General features: G+C 44.5%; 1 pseudogene; it reads left to right on the top strand.

Annotated features, from left to right (window-relative positions):
- LOC131421991 (acyl-coenzyme A synthetase ACSM1, mitochondrial-like) overlaps positions 1-14,022 on the top strand; it is a 32,257-nt pseudogene extending 18,235 nt beyond the window's left edge.
- Positions 14,023-14,300: the final 278 nt, after the last annotated feature.

Raw genomic sequence — 14,300 nt, 5'->3', positions numbered from 1 at the left:
GTTGTCATGTCTCTTCAGTCTCTAATATAGAATGGTTCCCTAGCCTTTGCTGCATGACAATGACATTTTTGAAATATCTAAGCCAGCTGTTTTACAGAATGTCTCTCAGAATTTGTATTTCTGACTCTTCCTTTATGATTATATTCAGGATAAGCATTTTTAGCAGAAATAGTAGATGGGCAATCTTGTGTCTTTCTCAGTGCATCACATCAGGGGGTATATGAGTTGGTTTGTTCCACCACCAGTGATATCGTTGTATCACTCTGGTAAGGTGGTACCCACTTTTGTAAAGGCAATTTTCCCCTTGCAATTTCCCCTTGCGATTAATAAGTAATCTGTGGTGTAATACTTAGGAGACTGTGTGAATATCTCTTTCCCCAACAGTCTTTCACCCTGTGGTGTGAGTATCCATTGATGATTCTTGACGGAATTGACTATTATTATGGTGGTTTTATATGAGGATTTTCTATTTATATCATTCCCTCTACATTTGTTAGTTAGCATTTTTCTGTCGAGATTTTCTTTCCCCTTTTAAATACCTATCAATTTAGCTATATAATTTGGAATCAGTCTGGGATTCATGGATTTTTTAAATCACTTCAGTTATTCTATGCATGCTCATACAACAATCCATCATGCTCCTGCTCATATTTGTCTCTCTCTCTCTCTCACTCATATTCTCTCACAAATAAAATAGTTGGTTAATCAATCAAGGTCATGTGGAATCAAGAACTTGTAGCAACGACAGAGGGAGCATAGAGAAACCGTGTCATCTGTAGATCTAAGAGAAGGCCCATGGGAAATCCAAGACATGAGCAGAGCACCCTGGGATGTGCAGAATTACAGAGGAGTAGAAGCAAAGGAAGGGAATTCCGTGAATGGGCATCGCACATGCAAAAGCTTAGAGTCAGGCGTAGCCTAGGTGAGAATGGCCATTTTGAAATAGAGATTAGAGTTGTGGGAGAGAAAGGTGGAGAGTGGGCAGCACCTTCAATGTCAGGAAGGAGAGTGTGGTGCTTTCCTGGAGAGAGGGCAGAGGTGTTAGTGCAGAGAAGTGTGGTGGGGAAAAGTCAGTGCTCTGTGGAACTTAAGCAGGTAATAATATGAAAGATGGGTGGCTGGAAGATTCAGGACAGGGCATCTGGTGGAGAGATTAGAATCCAATAGGAGCACACAAAGGCTTGACCTAATTGTTGGTGATGGAAGATGGAGAGGAAGAGAGGAAAGTTCAAAGGACAATGAGGTTAAATTTGGATATGAGAAATGAAGGAAAGAGAAGAGATTCAAGATGACAACAGGGAACTGACAGAGAGGGAAGTGAGAGGAGAAAGACGGGGGTGGGGATGTGCTAGTCCTGATGTCAGGGACACTGTCCTACTTGCACCTGTATTCCCAGATCCCATGTGAAATTGTGTAAAGTAGGGTCCATCTGTCTACCAGCTGGATCCATCTAGTGTAGGAAAGGTGAGGGCAGCATTTTCACACTTTAATGTGCATGGGAATCACTTGGGCATCTTGTTAAAATGCAGATTCTAATTCAATAGGTTTGAGGTGGGGTGTGAGATTCTGTGTATCAGTTGGTGGTCTGCAGACTGTACTTTGCAAGCAAAAGGTTAGGGGATTTCTATGCAGACAATGCAGACCTGAAGCCCATGGTTGTGAAAGAGAAACTAAGACAAACTTTTCCTTTCTCATCCCCAGGGATTGTCTTCATGCCAGGGACCACCCTACTGAAGGCCAAGGACATTCTCTACCGACTACAAGTGTCTAAAGCCAAGGGCATCGTAACCACTGATACCCTTGCCCCAGAGGTGGACTCTATGGCTTCTGAGTGTCCCACCCTGCAAATCAAGTTCCTGGTGTCTGACCACAGCCGTAAAGGGTGGCTGGACTTCCGATCACTGATTGAGTGAGTTTCTGGTCTGATGAATGTGCTTTCTGAGGAATGGCGGGAGAAGGCCCTCCACTCCCAAGTGCTGGTAGACGAGCAGCCAGTGGTGGGAAGCTCACCAGGTCTAAGGCCAGAAAACTTCTCTTCCCGGCTATGCCACTGCCTTGCTGTGTGACCCTGGGCTGGTTCCTTCTCCTCTCTTGGCTGTGGTTGCTTTATCTGTAATATAAGGAAATTGAACTTCTGTGCTTCTCTCACTAAAGTATAATCACCCTGGGACTGTGCAAAGGAGATGTCTAAAGTCGGATGGTTATTGTGTTACATCTTCCTTGTAGATAGGAAATCTAAAATATTTTTTTATATAAGAAATAAATATATGAAGAAGTTGGATGAAAGATTAAAATGAATTTTTAAGATGAAACTGGAGACTGCAAGGAAAATTGAGGCTGTGGCTGGCAGGAAGCTTTGGGAGCAAACACTCCATCTCCCAGGGGCTGAGTGCCTTTAGGGACATTGCAGGAAAAGTTAGGGAAGTGTTGGCAGTTAGGAAGACTCCCTTCCACCTCCAAAACTCTGATTCTGTGAGCCTTCCGGCACTTTTCATATCACACACACAAACCACACTGGGTCTGCTTTCCTGAGGCAACCCCTCAGTTTTTAAAGCTCTTTACTTCAACTCCCAAAGGCAAACATTACAGTGAATTCACATCTTATTCTAGATTCTGAAGTCAAAGAATTAAATGAAATAGTTAAATAGAGAATACTTTTTGAAAATTCCTTAAATTGACCAGTCAGTATGGTCTTGCCTTCTCAGCAAGACCAGTGGAGCTATTGTTTCCTCCAGCACTGGGATGATTTGCAGTTCTTTGACTGAACACCGTAGGAGGCTGGGATTTACCCTCATAGATGCCCCAAGAGACTCCCAGTCTAGGAGAAGAGCCCGGGAATCCAGGCTGACTGCAGGAACTGCAGGTTCTATCTGTCATCTCAGGCTCATGCCAGGGCAGATGCACAGATGTGTTTCTTTCACTCTCACTCTCCCTCACGTTCTCTTCCCACCCCTCATCACCATGGTTATGGAGTTAAATTTTTTGATTTCTCCTTTGATTTCTTCATTCATTCAATTGTTGTTCAGTAGCATTTTGTTTAATGTCCACATATTTGTGACTTTTCCAGGTTTCTTCTTGTAGTTGATTTTTAGCTTCATACAATTGTGGTAAGAAAAGATGCTTGGTATTATTTCAGTCTTCTTAAATTTATTGAGACTGGTTTTGTGGCCTAGTATGTGATCTATCCTGGAGAATGTTCCATGTGCATTTGAAAAGAATGTGTATCCTGCGGTTTTTGGATGGAATATTCTGTATATATCTACTAAGTCCATCTGGTCTAATGTGTCATTTAAGGCCACTGATTCTTTATTAATCTTCTGTATGGATTATCTATCCATTGATATAAGTGGAGTGTTAAAGTCCCCTACTATTATGTGTTACTGTCTATTTCTCCTTTTATGTCTGTTAATAATTACTTTATATATTTAGGGGCTCCTGTGTTGGTTGCATGGATATTTACAGGTCTTATATCCTATTGTTGGATTGTTCCCTTTATTATTATGTAGTGCCCTTCTTTGTCTCTTGTTACAGTTTTTATTTTAAAGTCTATTTTGTCTGATGTAAGTATCGCTACCCCAGCTTTCTCTTCATTGCCAGTTGCATGGAGTACCTCTTTCCATCCCTTCACTTTCAGTTTGTGAGTGTCTTTAGGTCTGAAGTGAATCTCTTTTATGCAGCATATATATGGGCCTTGTTTTTTTATCCAATCAGCCACCCTATGTCTTTTGATTGGAGCATTTACTCCATTGGCATTTGCAGTAGCTGTTGATAAGTATATACTTATTTCCACTTTGTTACTTTTTTTCTGGGTGTTTTAGTAGTTCTTCTCTGTTCCTTTCTTCTTCTCTTGCTCTCTTTCCTTGTGATTTCATGGCTTTCTTTAGTAATATATTTGGGTTTCTTTCTCTTAATTTTTTTTGTATTTATTATAGGTTTCTGGTTTGTGATCATCGTGAGGTTCGTGTATAATAACCTATGTAAATAGCAATCTATATTAAGTTGATGATCTCTTATATTGGCCTCTTACTAAAAGCCCTATGCTTTTACTCCCTCCTCCCACATTTTATGTTTCTGATATCATATTTCACCTCTTGTGTGTGTGTGTGTGTGTGTGTATGTGTGTGTGTAACCTCTTATCATTGGAAATAGATAATTTTAGTACTTTCATCTTTCGACCTTCCTATTAGTTTTATATGATCTGCTACATTTGCTGTGTATTTGCCTTTACCAGTGATTGTTTTTCTTTGATAATTTTCTTATTGCTATTTGTGGTCTTTTCTTTTCCACTTAAATAAGTCCTTTTAACATTTCTTGTAAGGCTGGTTTATTGATGATAACCTTCTTTAGTTTTTGCTTGTCTGGAAAACTCTTTATCTTTCCTTCCATTTTGAATGATAACCTTGCTGGGTAGAGTATTCTTGGCTTTAGGTTTTTTCTTTTCAGCACTTTGAATATATGGTGCCACTCCCTTATAGCCCGTAAGGTTTCTGCTTAGAAGTCAGCTGATAGCCTTATGGGGATTCCTTTGTATGTAACTTGTTGCCTTTCTCTTGCAGCTTTTAGGATTCTCTCTTTATCTTTAATTCTTGATATTTTAATTAAAATGTGTCTTGGTGTGAGCCTCTTTGGGTTCATCTTGTGTGGTGCTCTCTTTACTTCCTGTACCTGGATATCTGTTTCCTTCCTTTGGTTAGGAAAGTTTTCAGTTACTGTTTCTTCAAATAGGTTCTCTGCCCTTTTGTCTCTCTCTTCTCCTTCTGGGACACCTATAATATGGATGTTAGTACACTTGATGTTGTCCCAGAGATCCCTTAGACTGTCCTCATTCTTTTTAATTCTTTTTTTCTGTTCAGCTTGGGTGATTTCATTTATTCTTTCCTCCAGCTCGCTGATCCATTCTTCTGTGTCGTCTGCTCTGCTGTTGACTCCCTCTAGTGAATTTTTCATTTCTATTATTGTATTCTTCAGTTTTGATTAGTTCTTTTTTATATTTTCCAATTCTCTGTTGAAGTTCTCACTGTGTTCACCTATTCTTCCAAAATCAGTGAGCCTCTTTATGACTATTAGTTTGTACTCTTTATCAGGTAGACTGTTTATCTCTGTTTTGTTTAGTTCTTTTTCTGAGGATCTGTCCTGTTCCCTTATTTGGAACATATTCGTTTGTCTCCTCATTTTGCTTACTTCTTTGTGCCTATATCTATGTATTAGGTAGATCAGCTACATCTCCCAATTTTGGATATATGGCCTTGTGTAACAGGTGCCTCATGGGGCCCAGCAATGTGCTTCCCTCTCCTCACCAGTTTCAAATGTTCCAGGAGTGTCACCTGTATGGGCTACATGTTCCCTTCTGTTGTGGCAGGATTGCTCTTGCTGCAGGTGCATAGGTAGGCTAGGCTGACCCCCAGGCCAGCTGGTTGTAAGGCTCAGCTGTGTGCAGCTACTACAGTCACTTTAGTCACTTTATTGGGCACGAGGAACCCCAGCACAGCTGGCTGCAAGGTCTAATAGCACACACCTGCTGCTGATTTGCTGTTAAGTGAGTCAGGCCCCCAATGTGGCTGGTTGCTAGGCTCAGGGGCTCACAATTGCTCTAGGCCTCCAGAATGTGAGCCTGTTGTCAGCTTTCTTGGGGGTGCAGCTGAGTGGGGCTGGCCCCAGGCATGGCAGCATACAATCGTTTCAGGCATTGGAAGGTGGGACAGATTTCCTGTGTGGTTGTGTAAAGAGGCCAGTGGCACAAGTCTGCTGCAGCTTACAAGCCCCACCACCCACCGACCCACACACCTGGCCAATGCAGTCTTGTCCCATGTGCACACCTGTCCCACTGAAGCAGACCCACTTGCTCCGCTGAAGAAGTCCCACACACTCCGCCAACACAGGCCCACCCCTCCTGCATGCACTACCCCACAAAGGCGGACCCACTCACCCCACTGCAGAGGTCCCACACACCCCACCTATGCAGGCCCACAAGTTCTCTGGGCTTGCTGGTGGGTGGGGCCAGTCCCTAGGGCAGACTGCCTGCTCTGGCTGAGCTGGATTAAATCAGAGCTCTAGTGGGTGGGGCAAACCCTTGGGCTAACAGGCCGGGGGAAGAACTCCAATGGCATCTGCCAGCATCTGTGTCAGCATGCCTGTACTAGGTCTCAGCGATGGCTGCCCCCAGTGACTCAGTCCCTGGGGAGGTGGGCCTAGCTGCCTTCTGCCTCTCTGAGACAGCTTTTCAAGTGAGTCTCTGTTACCAAAGGACTATGCACCTTTCTTTCTGATGATTTTTTGTTGGTTTCTGGAACGGATGAATTTGTGTGTGGGCCTTTTAAGGGAAAGCTTTTCTTTCTCTTATGTTTGATAGCTTTTCTGGGGGTATTCCCCATTGGTTTTAATAGCCAGCAAAGCCAGGTATTATGACAGGCATCTCCGTTGTGCTGAATTCAAAGACTGCTTATTGTGGCGTAGCTCTCCTGCACAAACCCCCTGTTCCTCCAGGAAAAGCTTTGTACCTTATGATTGTTCCTGGCTGTGAGGCACTGCAGCTAGAATGGGTTTTTTTCTGCAGCAGAAGGGTATTTCTGCCTCTTCCACTTCTGTCAGTGTTGTCCCTTGTTGTTGGGGTTCTTTTTATCCAGTTTCCAGATCTCTCTCAGAGGTGATTGTTCCACAGGTAGTTGTAAATTTGTTGTGTCCGTGGGACGAGGTGAATTCAGAGTCCTCCTATGCCACCATATTCACAGCAATCCCCTCAGCTAATGTTTTGTCAGAGATTTCCTTGAGTGCCAGGAGCTCAAACAAGCAAACACAAACAGCAACAGCAACGACAACAGAGAATGATGCCTGTGCAGACTGGCTCTGTGTGAGGAACTCCCCACAACTTGGCCAGCCTTGCTCTGAGCCTAGGGATCAGCCTGAGGTGGAAGCTTCAGGTCCTCTCAGGACGTTCTGAGCATGCATTGCCTGGGTGTGTGATGGCTTTCTAAATCCCGCATGTTCATAGCTGTCTTGGATATCTCAATTTCCTGGAAAGTCTACCCTAGCTTCTCCCCCAGACCTTGAGGGTCTACTGTATATCTCCCCCATAGTCTCTCATCTCAGGCGTCTTTAGTTGTAGTCCACCGTGTGGCTTTTACGAGCAGTGCCTGCTGCTCTTCCCGTCTGCATTCTGAGTCGTGTGAAATGAGGGCCTTGCATCAGCCCTTCAGGTGTCCCCAGAGAGGTTAGAACAGATTACACAATAATTTGCAAATAAGATCTGCTCTGCTCCCTCTGGTTGGAGCAGGGGTACTGGGAACCGGGCTGCTGTCTACTCAAGACCAAATCTGCCATGCTGGGGAAAGGTGAGGCAAGGTTCCAATGTTTTTTTCTGGAACCTCTTAAAATCATGTCATGTCCCACAACAGGGAAGATCCCAATGCATTGCTTGGTGGTCAAGTGCATGGGCTGTAGAGCAAAAATGACATGAAATGTGAGTAAAAATGGCATGAAACTTCCCTACCGTTTTGAAGGTGGCTTTTCTTGATTGGGTATTTCCACGGTTGTTGTAGACCTTTGACTCTTCTAGAGCTCCTACAAAGTCAGCTCAGACAGCTCCTGGTAGTTTGTTTGTTTGCTTGTTTGTTTTTGATGTTTTGTAGCGGAACAAGAGCTTACAGCTTTCTAGTAGGCCATTTTCTTTATATCACTCCCTAGTAGCACTTTTGAAAAGCAGTCAAGGTTGAGAACCCACTTGGGTGTCTTTGTGGACTCTGCCCACGTCTGTGTGGTAGATAGGATACTGTGCCCCTACCATTAAGGAGCTTTTCTTTGGCCCTGGGAGCATGATTCCTTCCCTGGATGTGTGAATCCCATCATCCAGGTTCCAGTCTCTGATGATTGTCATCAAGAAAGTTCATTTCCTCCTGGAAGTCGTGTCCACAAGGGTGTGTCAGGCCAACTGTACCAACACACAGTACACTGAGCTGGACAGCAGTTCAAGTGGTGCATGAATGGGGGTGGGACTTTGCTGTACCCCTTGATACAATATTTCCTAAATTTGAGTCATCCATGTCCACATCCACTATTTTTTACCTTATCTGTGTGCACCATCTATATTATCACTTACTTAATTTTTCTCTCTAAATCCACTTATTATTTTACTTTAAAACATTCCCTTTTTAAAAAAGTTGATGTGGTATCACAAGTGGAAAACAGTAGCACTTGCCAAAAGCAAAAGGCAGTTGTAACCATAACTATAATACAAACCAAACAACTTTGTTAAATTTTAGCTACATCCTGTTCCCACTAAAAGCTCTGATCTTGAAACTTACCTTCCTCTTGGTAGTTCCAGAGCTTTTAAAAATATGTCGGAGCCAAATCAGAACAATTGGAAGGGAATCTAAAAAGGAATGTGATCCGATGTTTTTTTCTGGAACCTCTTAAAATCATGTCATGTCCCACAACAGGGAAGATCCCAACACATTGCTTGGTGGTCAAGTGCATGGGCTGTAGAGCAAGAATTAAATTCAAATACCAGCCCTTCCACCAACCAGCTGAGTGGCTTTGAGCAAGTGATTGTGCCTCTCTGAGCATCAGTTTCCTCTTCTGTAACATGGGCTATGAAAAATGCCAGCCTCACACAAAACCTGTGCATGAATATTCATAGTGGCATTATTCCTAATAGCTAAAAACTGGATGGGGCCGGTCCCATGGCATAGTGGTTAAGTTAGGCATGCTCCACTTCGGATTTGCGGGTTTGGATCCCAGGTGCAGACCTACACCACTCATCAGCCATGCTGTGGTGGTGACGCACATACAAAACAGAGGAAGATGGGCACAGATGTTAGCTCAGGGAGAATCTTCCTCAGCAAAACAAAACAAAACAAAACAAAACAAAACTGGAAACAACCCAGATGCCCTTCAATGGGTGAATGGGTAAACAAACTGTGATTCATTCATAACATGAAATACTGTTCCGCAATAAATAGGATTGAACTATTGATGAACACACCAACCTTGATGAATCTTCAGAGAATTACACTGAATTAAAAAATAAAAAGAGCCATTCCCAAATGTTACATTCTATATGATTCCACTTATGTGACATTCTTAAAATGACAAAATTATGAAAATGGAGAATAGATTAGGCATTGCCAAGGGGTTAGGGATGGAGAGGGAGGGAGAGAAGGAGGAGGAGGGAGGTGGACGTGGGTATAAAAGCAACATGAGAGCTCCTGGTAATGACGGGACTGTTCTGTCTCTTGACTGGTGGTTGATATACACATGTGATAAAATTGCATTGTGCTAAATACACTTACACACACACACACACACACACACACACAAATGAGTACAAGTGAAAAACTGTGGAAATCTGGGTAAGATTGGTGGATTGCATCAATGTCGGTATCCTGGTTGTGATGTTGAACTATATAGTGTTGGAAGATGTTACCGTTGGGAGAAACTGGGTAAAGGGTACATGGGATCTCTTTGTATTATTTCTTACAGTGTGCATGTGAATCTATCATTATCTTAAAATAAGTTTAATTAAAGTAATACCAACCTCACAGGCTTTCTGTGAGGATCAAATGAGGTAGTGTTTTGGGAAGAAAATTCGTTCAGCAAATATTTATTGACACCTCCCATCTGTCCAGTTACTGTGTGAACGCTGAGCTTCTCACAGTGAATCAAATACACGGAGTTCATGGTGTAGGAAATCGTATTCTACTGGAGAGCCACACAAAAGCGAGGTGTTATTTTAAAAAATTATCCTTAAAATTGGTGTAATATTGCCCACTGAATCAGCAGTAGAGTGCATTGAGTGTTTGCATGTAAAGAAAATAGACTTGGAGAGATGACAAAACTTGCCCAGGTGCCAGGTGGAGTGACAAGGAGGATTCGGACCCAGATCTGAGCCCCAGGTTGTGGCTCTTCATCTCTAGACTCGCTGCCTTCTCCACAGAGGGGTGCTGTTCTCTTTACAGGATGACCCGGTGAGGACAGCCGAAGCGGAGTGTGGGGACTTTTACAGCACTGGGGACAGAGCAACCATGGATGCAGAGGGCCACATCTGGTTCCTGGGGAGGGGCGATGATGTCATCAATGCCTCTGTGTAGGTGTGGCTGACCCTGAGCCGGGAGGTGTCACCCTCACACGCCTGGTGGGATCTAGCTGGCCCAGACGTTCCTCCATGCATTGGTCATGGGACCCTCAGCCTAATTCTGAACAGAGCCATGTCTATGGGGCCCTGGCCCGGGGGTGTCTGTGAACCTCCCCCAACCCCTGCATCCAGAAGAAATAGTCAAAATGAAGTTCAGGAAGGTCTGGAAGAACAATCATAATAAGACACCATGCAATTTAAAGAGGAAGGGAGACCTTGCTTTGATCCCTATTGATGGGAGGAAATTATTCTCTGTGCTCCTCTGATGGGGCACAACATGTCACAGAAAATAGTAATAATAATAATAGCTAACCTTTATGGAGTGCTTACTAGGTGAAAGCACTCTCCTTGGTGCTTTGTATAACCCAGTAGATGTTATCATTATGCCCATTTTACTCATGAGAAAACTGAGTCACTGACCAGTGAAGTAAGTTTCCTAAAGTTTCAAAGACAGTACAGGTTGCAGCCCAGATTCAAACCAAGGTGGTGAGGCTCCCAACCCGTTGTCCCTAACCCTTACGTGATTTAGGGGGAAAAAATGACACAAGTAACAAGTTCTCTTGGTTATTTCAGGGAAATTGAGTTTGTTTTATTTTGTAATTTCTAAAACAAATGCTGACGTAGTGGGGAATAGGATGGAGAATTTTCATGAATGTTTAAGATCAAGTTTGGGGCTTCCAAAAGGTTCCATGCTGGAGGAAGCTCCTGAAGCCAGGCCGCAGAGCTCTGGGAGGACAGAGCTCTCTCTCTCCTCCTACCCGAGGCAGTGAGTGAGAAGAGAGCACCTGTGCCTTGTATTTCTTAGCATGGAGCGTCCAGGTCTTCCTGCAGTGGTCCCACTACACAGCCTGTCACAGGCCTCTGACCCCCTGTGACAGTTTCCCTCTGTCAAGTGCCAAGGGAAAATACGATCCTCCAGAACATGAGATCTGAGGGCTTGGTCGCCCCAGCCCTGGTATCTGCTCAGAACCAGAGAAGGAACCTTTGATCCTGCAGGTATCACATCGGGCCGGCAGAGGTGGAAAATGCCCTGGCCGAGCATCCAGCAGTGGCTGAGTCAGCTGTGGTGAGCAGCCCGGACCCGATTCGAGGGGAGGTGAGGAAGAGGACACGGAGGTCATCGTGTCTGTGTGTGGGCACTGGGGAGGCAGGTGCAGGGGAAACTTCGAGGCCATGTCTACCCAGGACCTAGGGTGGAGAGAGGGCGCAGTTGGTGTGTGTGTGCACTTACACGATGGGGTCACCAGGGGACACTGTGGCCTCATCTGTGGCTGAAAATGCTGCTGCTGACATCTAACATTTAATGAGCTCTTATTATGTGCCTGCTCATTTTTCCCCCCAGTAACCTAATGAGTTCAGGACTCTCATTATACCCTTTTATAGATAAGGAAACAGGGGCCTAAAGAAGTTATTAAGTTGCCCAGATGACACAGTGGTGGAGCCAGAACGGGAATCTAAGCAATCTGGCTCCAGAGCATGCATTCATTGATTCAACAGGTGTTTTCTGAGCACCTACTATGTGCAAGGCCCTGTGCAATTAAGTGGAGACATAAATAATAACATAAGAATTATAAATTACCAACAATTATTAAATGCCCAAAGGTTCCAGGCACAGAAGTATACATACAACAATAGTAAAAATGATGAAGATAACGCTGATGATAAGAATAATAATAAAGTTAAACTAGCTTCATGTTTTACATGTATTATCTCGTGAAATCTTTACCTAAACCCAGTGAGGAATGAACCTGTACTGTCCCCGTTTTGCAGGGAAGGAAATTGAGGGTGAGAGAGGTTGAGTAACTTTCCAATCATAGAGTGGAGACTGGAGTATTGGGACTAGAACCTGGTGTGTCCTTTTCCAAAGGCTCAAGTGTCAGCTTGGTGTTTTCGCTCATTAAATAAATATTCACTTTGTAAACTAGACAATTCACTGGCGCTCACCCTGAGCCTCCGCTCTGGTTCTGCACGGCAGGTGGTGAAGGCGTTTATTGTCCTGGCCCCACAGTTTCTGTCCTGGGACAGGGACCAGCTCACCAAGGAGCTGCAGCACGTGAAGTCAGTGACGGCCCCGTACAAGTACCCGAGGAAGGTGAGTGAGGCGAGTGGATGAGGCTGGTTCCCCCCGAGCCGTCCTGGCGCTCCGCGGCCCCGAGTCTCGTCGGGTGGCTGGGCTGAAGCTTAAACAGCCAGTAGAACTAGCATTTTTCTCTTCAGAAGAAAGAATTGGGGTAGGGGTAGGGTGGAGCCAACTGAGACGGAACCTGTGGCAGAAACCCAAAAGGAATCCATTGCTGGCACGTTAACCTAAAGAAAAAAAATCAGACAAGTGCCCAAAGATATCCAAGAAGGGTATTTAATATCTTTCAAAATTTGAGAAGGAAATCCAAATCAGCAGCTTCCAAACTGTTTTTAAAAATAATTCATGCTTGGAAATACATTCTATATTGCAACTCAATACATATATACATGCGTAACAAACAAAAATTAACAAAATGATATTTATCCTTATAACATGCCATATATTCCGATATTTTTATTCTACTTCATTTGTTTTAAATGCTGTGTGCAAACTACAAAAATGTCCAACAATAGAGAAATGATTAAGTTGTTCATGAAATTTAATATTATCCTGTATTTTAAAATGATATTGCAGATCTTTTATTTTTAATGTAAAAAGATCACAATATATTATTAAGAGAAAAAGCAGGCAATGAAAGAATGTACATGATATTATCCTATTAGTTTAAAAGCAGAGTTTGAGCGGATACATGTGCCGAAAGTGCGCATTTCCTTCTTTTGTGATAGTGCTTTGCTCCGTCATCTGAGTGCTGACGGTCCATCCAGATAGAAAGCTGCAGAGCTCACGTCTAGTGAACATGCGCCATGTGGGTCGGGCCCTGGACTCAGTGCTGCACACGCGTTACTATTTCATTTCATCGTCCCCACAGCCTGAGATGGTCTCATCACTCTGCTTCATAGAGAGGAGCTGAGGCTCAGAGACTCCCAGTAAATTGCCTGAGATTAGAGTTAATAAAAAGCAGAGCAGGAACTCAAACCCGTGTGTATCTGACAACAGAGTTCCTGCTTCTAACATCAGTCTCTGTGGCCTCACAGAGAGGAGAACAGAGGGCACGTAGCAGGCAGGATGGGCTAGATGTTACTGTGGGTAACAAAGACCCCCCAAAGTCTTAGCGGCTTATAACAAGGAAGGTATCTTCCTTGCTCATGTTACATGTTCACCATGTCCAGGCTCTCCTGGGGCCTCTGCTCCACACCCCCTCATCTCGGGACCAGGATAACGGAGCAGCCACCATACAGGTATCTGCCAGGTGCCGTAAGAGATGGACAGAGCTGGCGGCCAGGCTCACTGGTTCCCAGCTCTTCTGTTAGAGGTGGCACGCTTCACTGCCACTCACATTTCACTGGTCAAAGCCTGTCCCAAGGCTGCATCCAACTTCAGGGGGTCAGGAGGAGAACCTGGCATCCTTGGTGGGCCCCATTAAGGCCACCACATGGTGCCAGCCTGTCTGGGGGACTGTGCAGGGGCAAAGGAGGAGAGGGGGCACTGGTAGGAAGTGACGGTGGGACTAAGTCAGGATGGATTTGCTTTCGCCTCAACCAGGTGGAATTTGTCCCAGAGCTGCCCAAAACCATCACTGGCAAGATTAAAAGGAGTGAACTTCGGAAAAAGGAGTTTGGTCAGATGTGATCGTCAATAAACTCAGAAACCACTGTGTGACTTTGGGTAAATCCCTGGCCACCTCAGTTTCCCCATATGGCGAGGGTGAGGATGGGGGTGTTGAGAGAGTTGATTTGGAAGGATATCAGGAGTGCCAATATTTCAGCATTTTTGTTTCTTTCAGATTAATATCAGTCACTCTTCTTCCTCCAAGTCTCCTCCTCCTTCTGGATTGCCCAGATGAGCACACAGATTGGGGCTGGAGGTAATAAAGTACGAATAGAACATCAACGGTGCCCCTGTGTCGTGCATTAATTCTGTGGATGAACCTGTGCTAAATGTGGTTCCTCCGTAATTCTCCCCAATCCCCACTGGAGAGAGCCCAGGGCCTGATTCTCCCTGCTGGCCCCAGCTTCCTTCGTGGCCCTGTGGACCCGGTAGATGGCCAGGACTCAGAGGCCCAAGAGAGATGCTCCGAGCAGCCCCAGGCAC

This window comes from Diceros bicornis, chromosome 26 (genome assembly GCF_020826845.1).
Source record: "Diceros bicornis minor isolate mBicDic1 chromosome 26, mDicBic1.mat.cur, whole genome shotgun sequence".
In the NCBI taxonomy this organism is placed as follows: Eukaryota; Metazoa; Chordata; class Mammalia; order Perissodactyla; family Rhinocerotidae; genus Diceros; species Diceros bicornis.
This window is presented reverse-complemented; position numbering and strand designations above follow the sequence as displayed.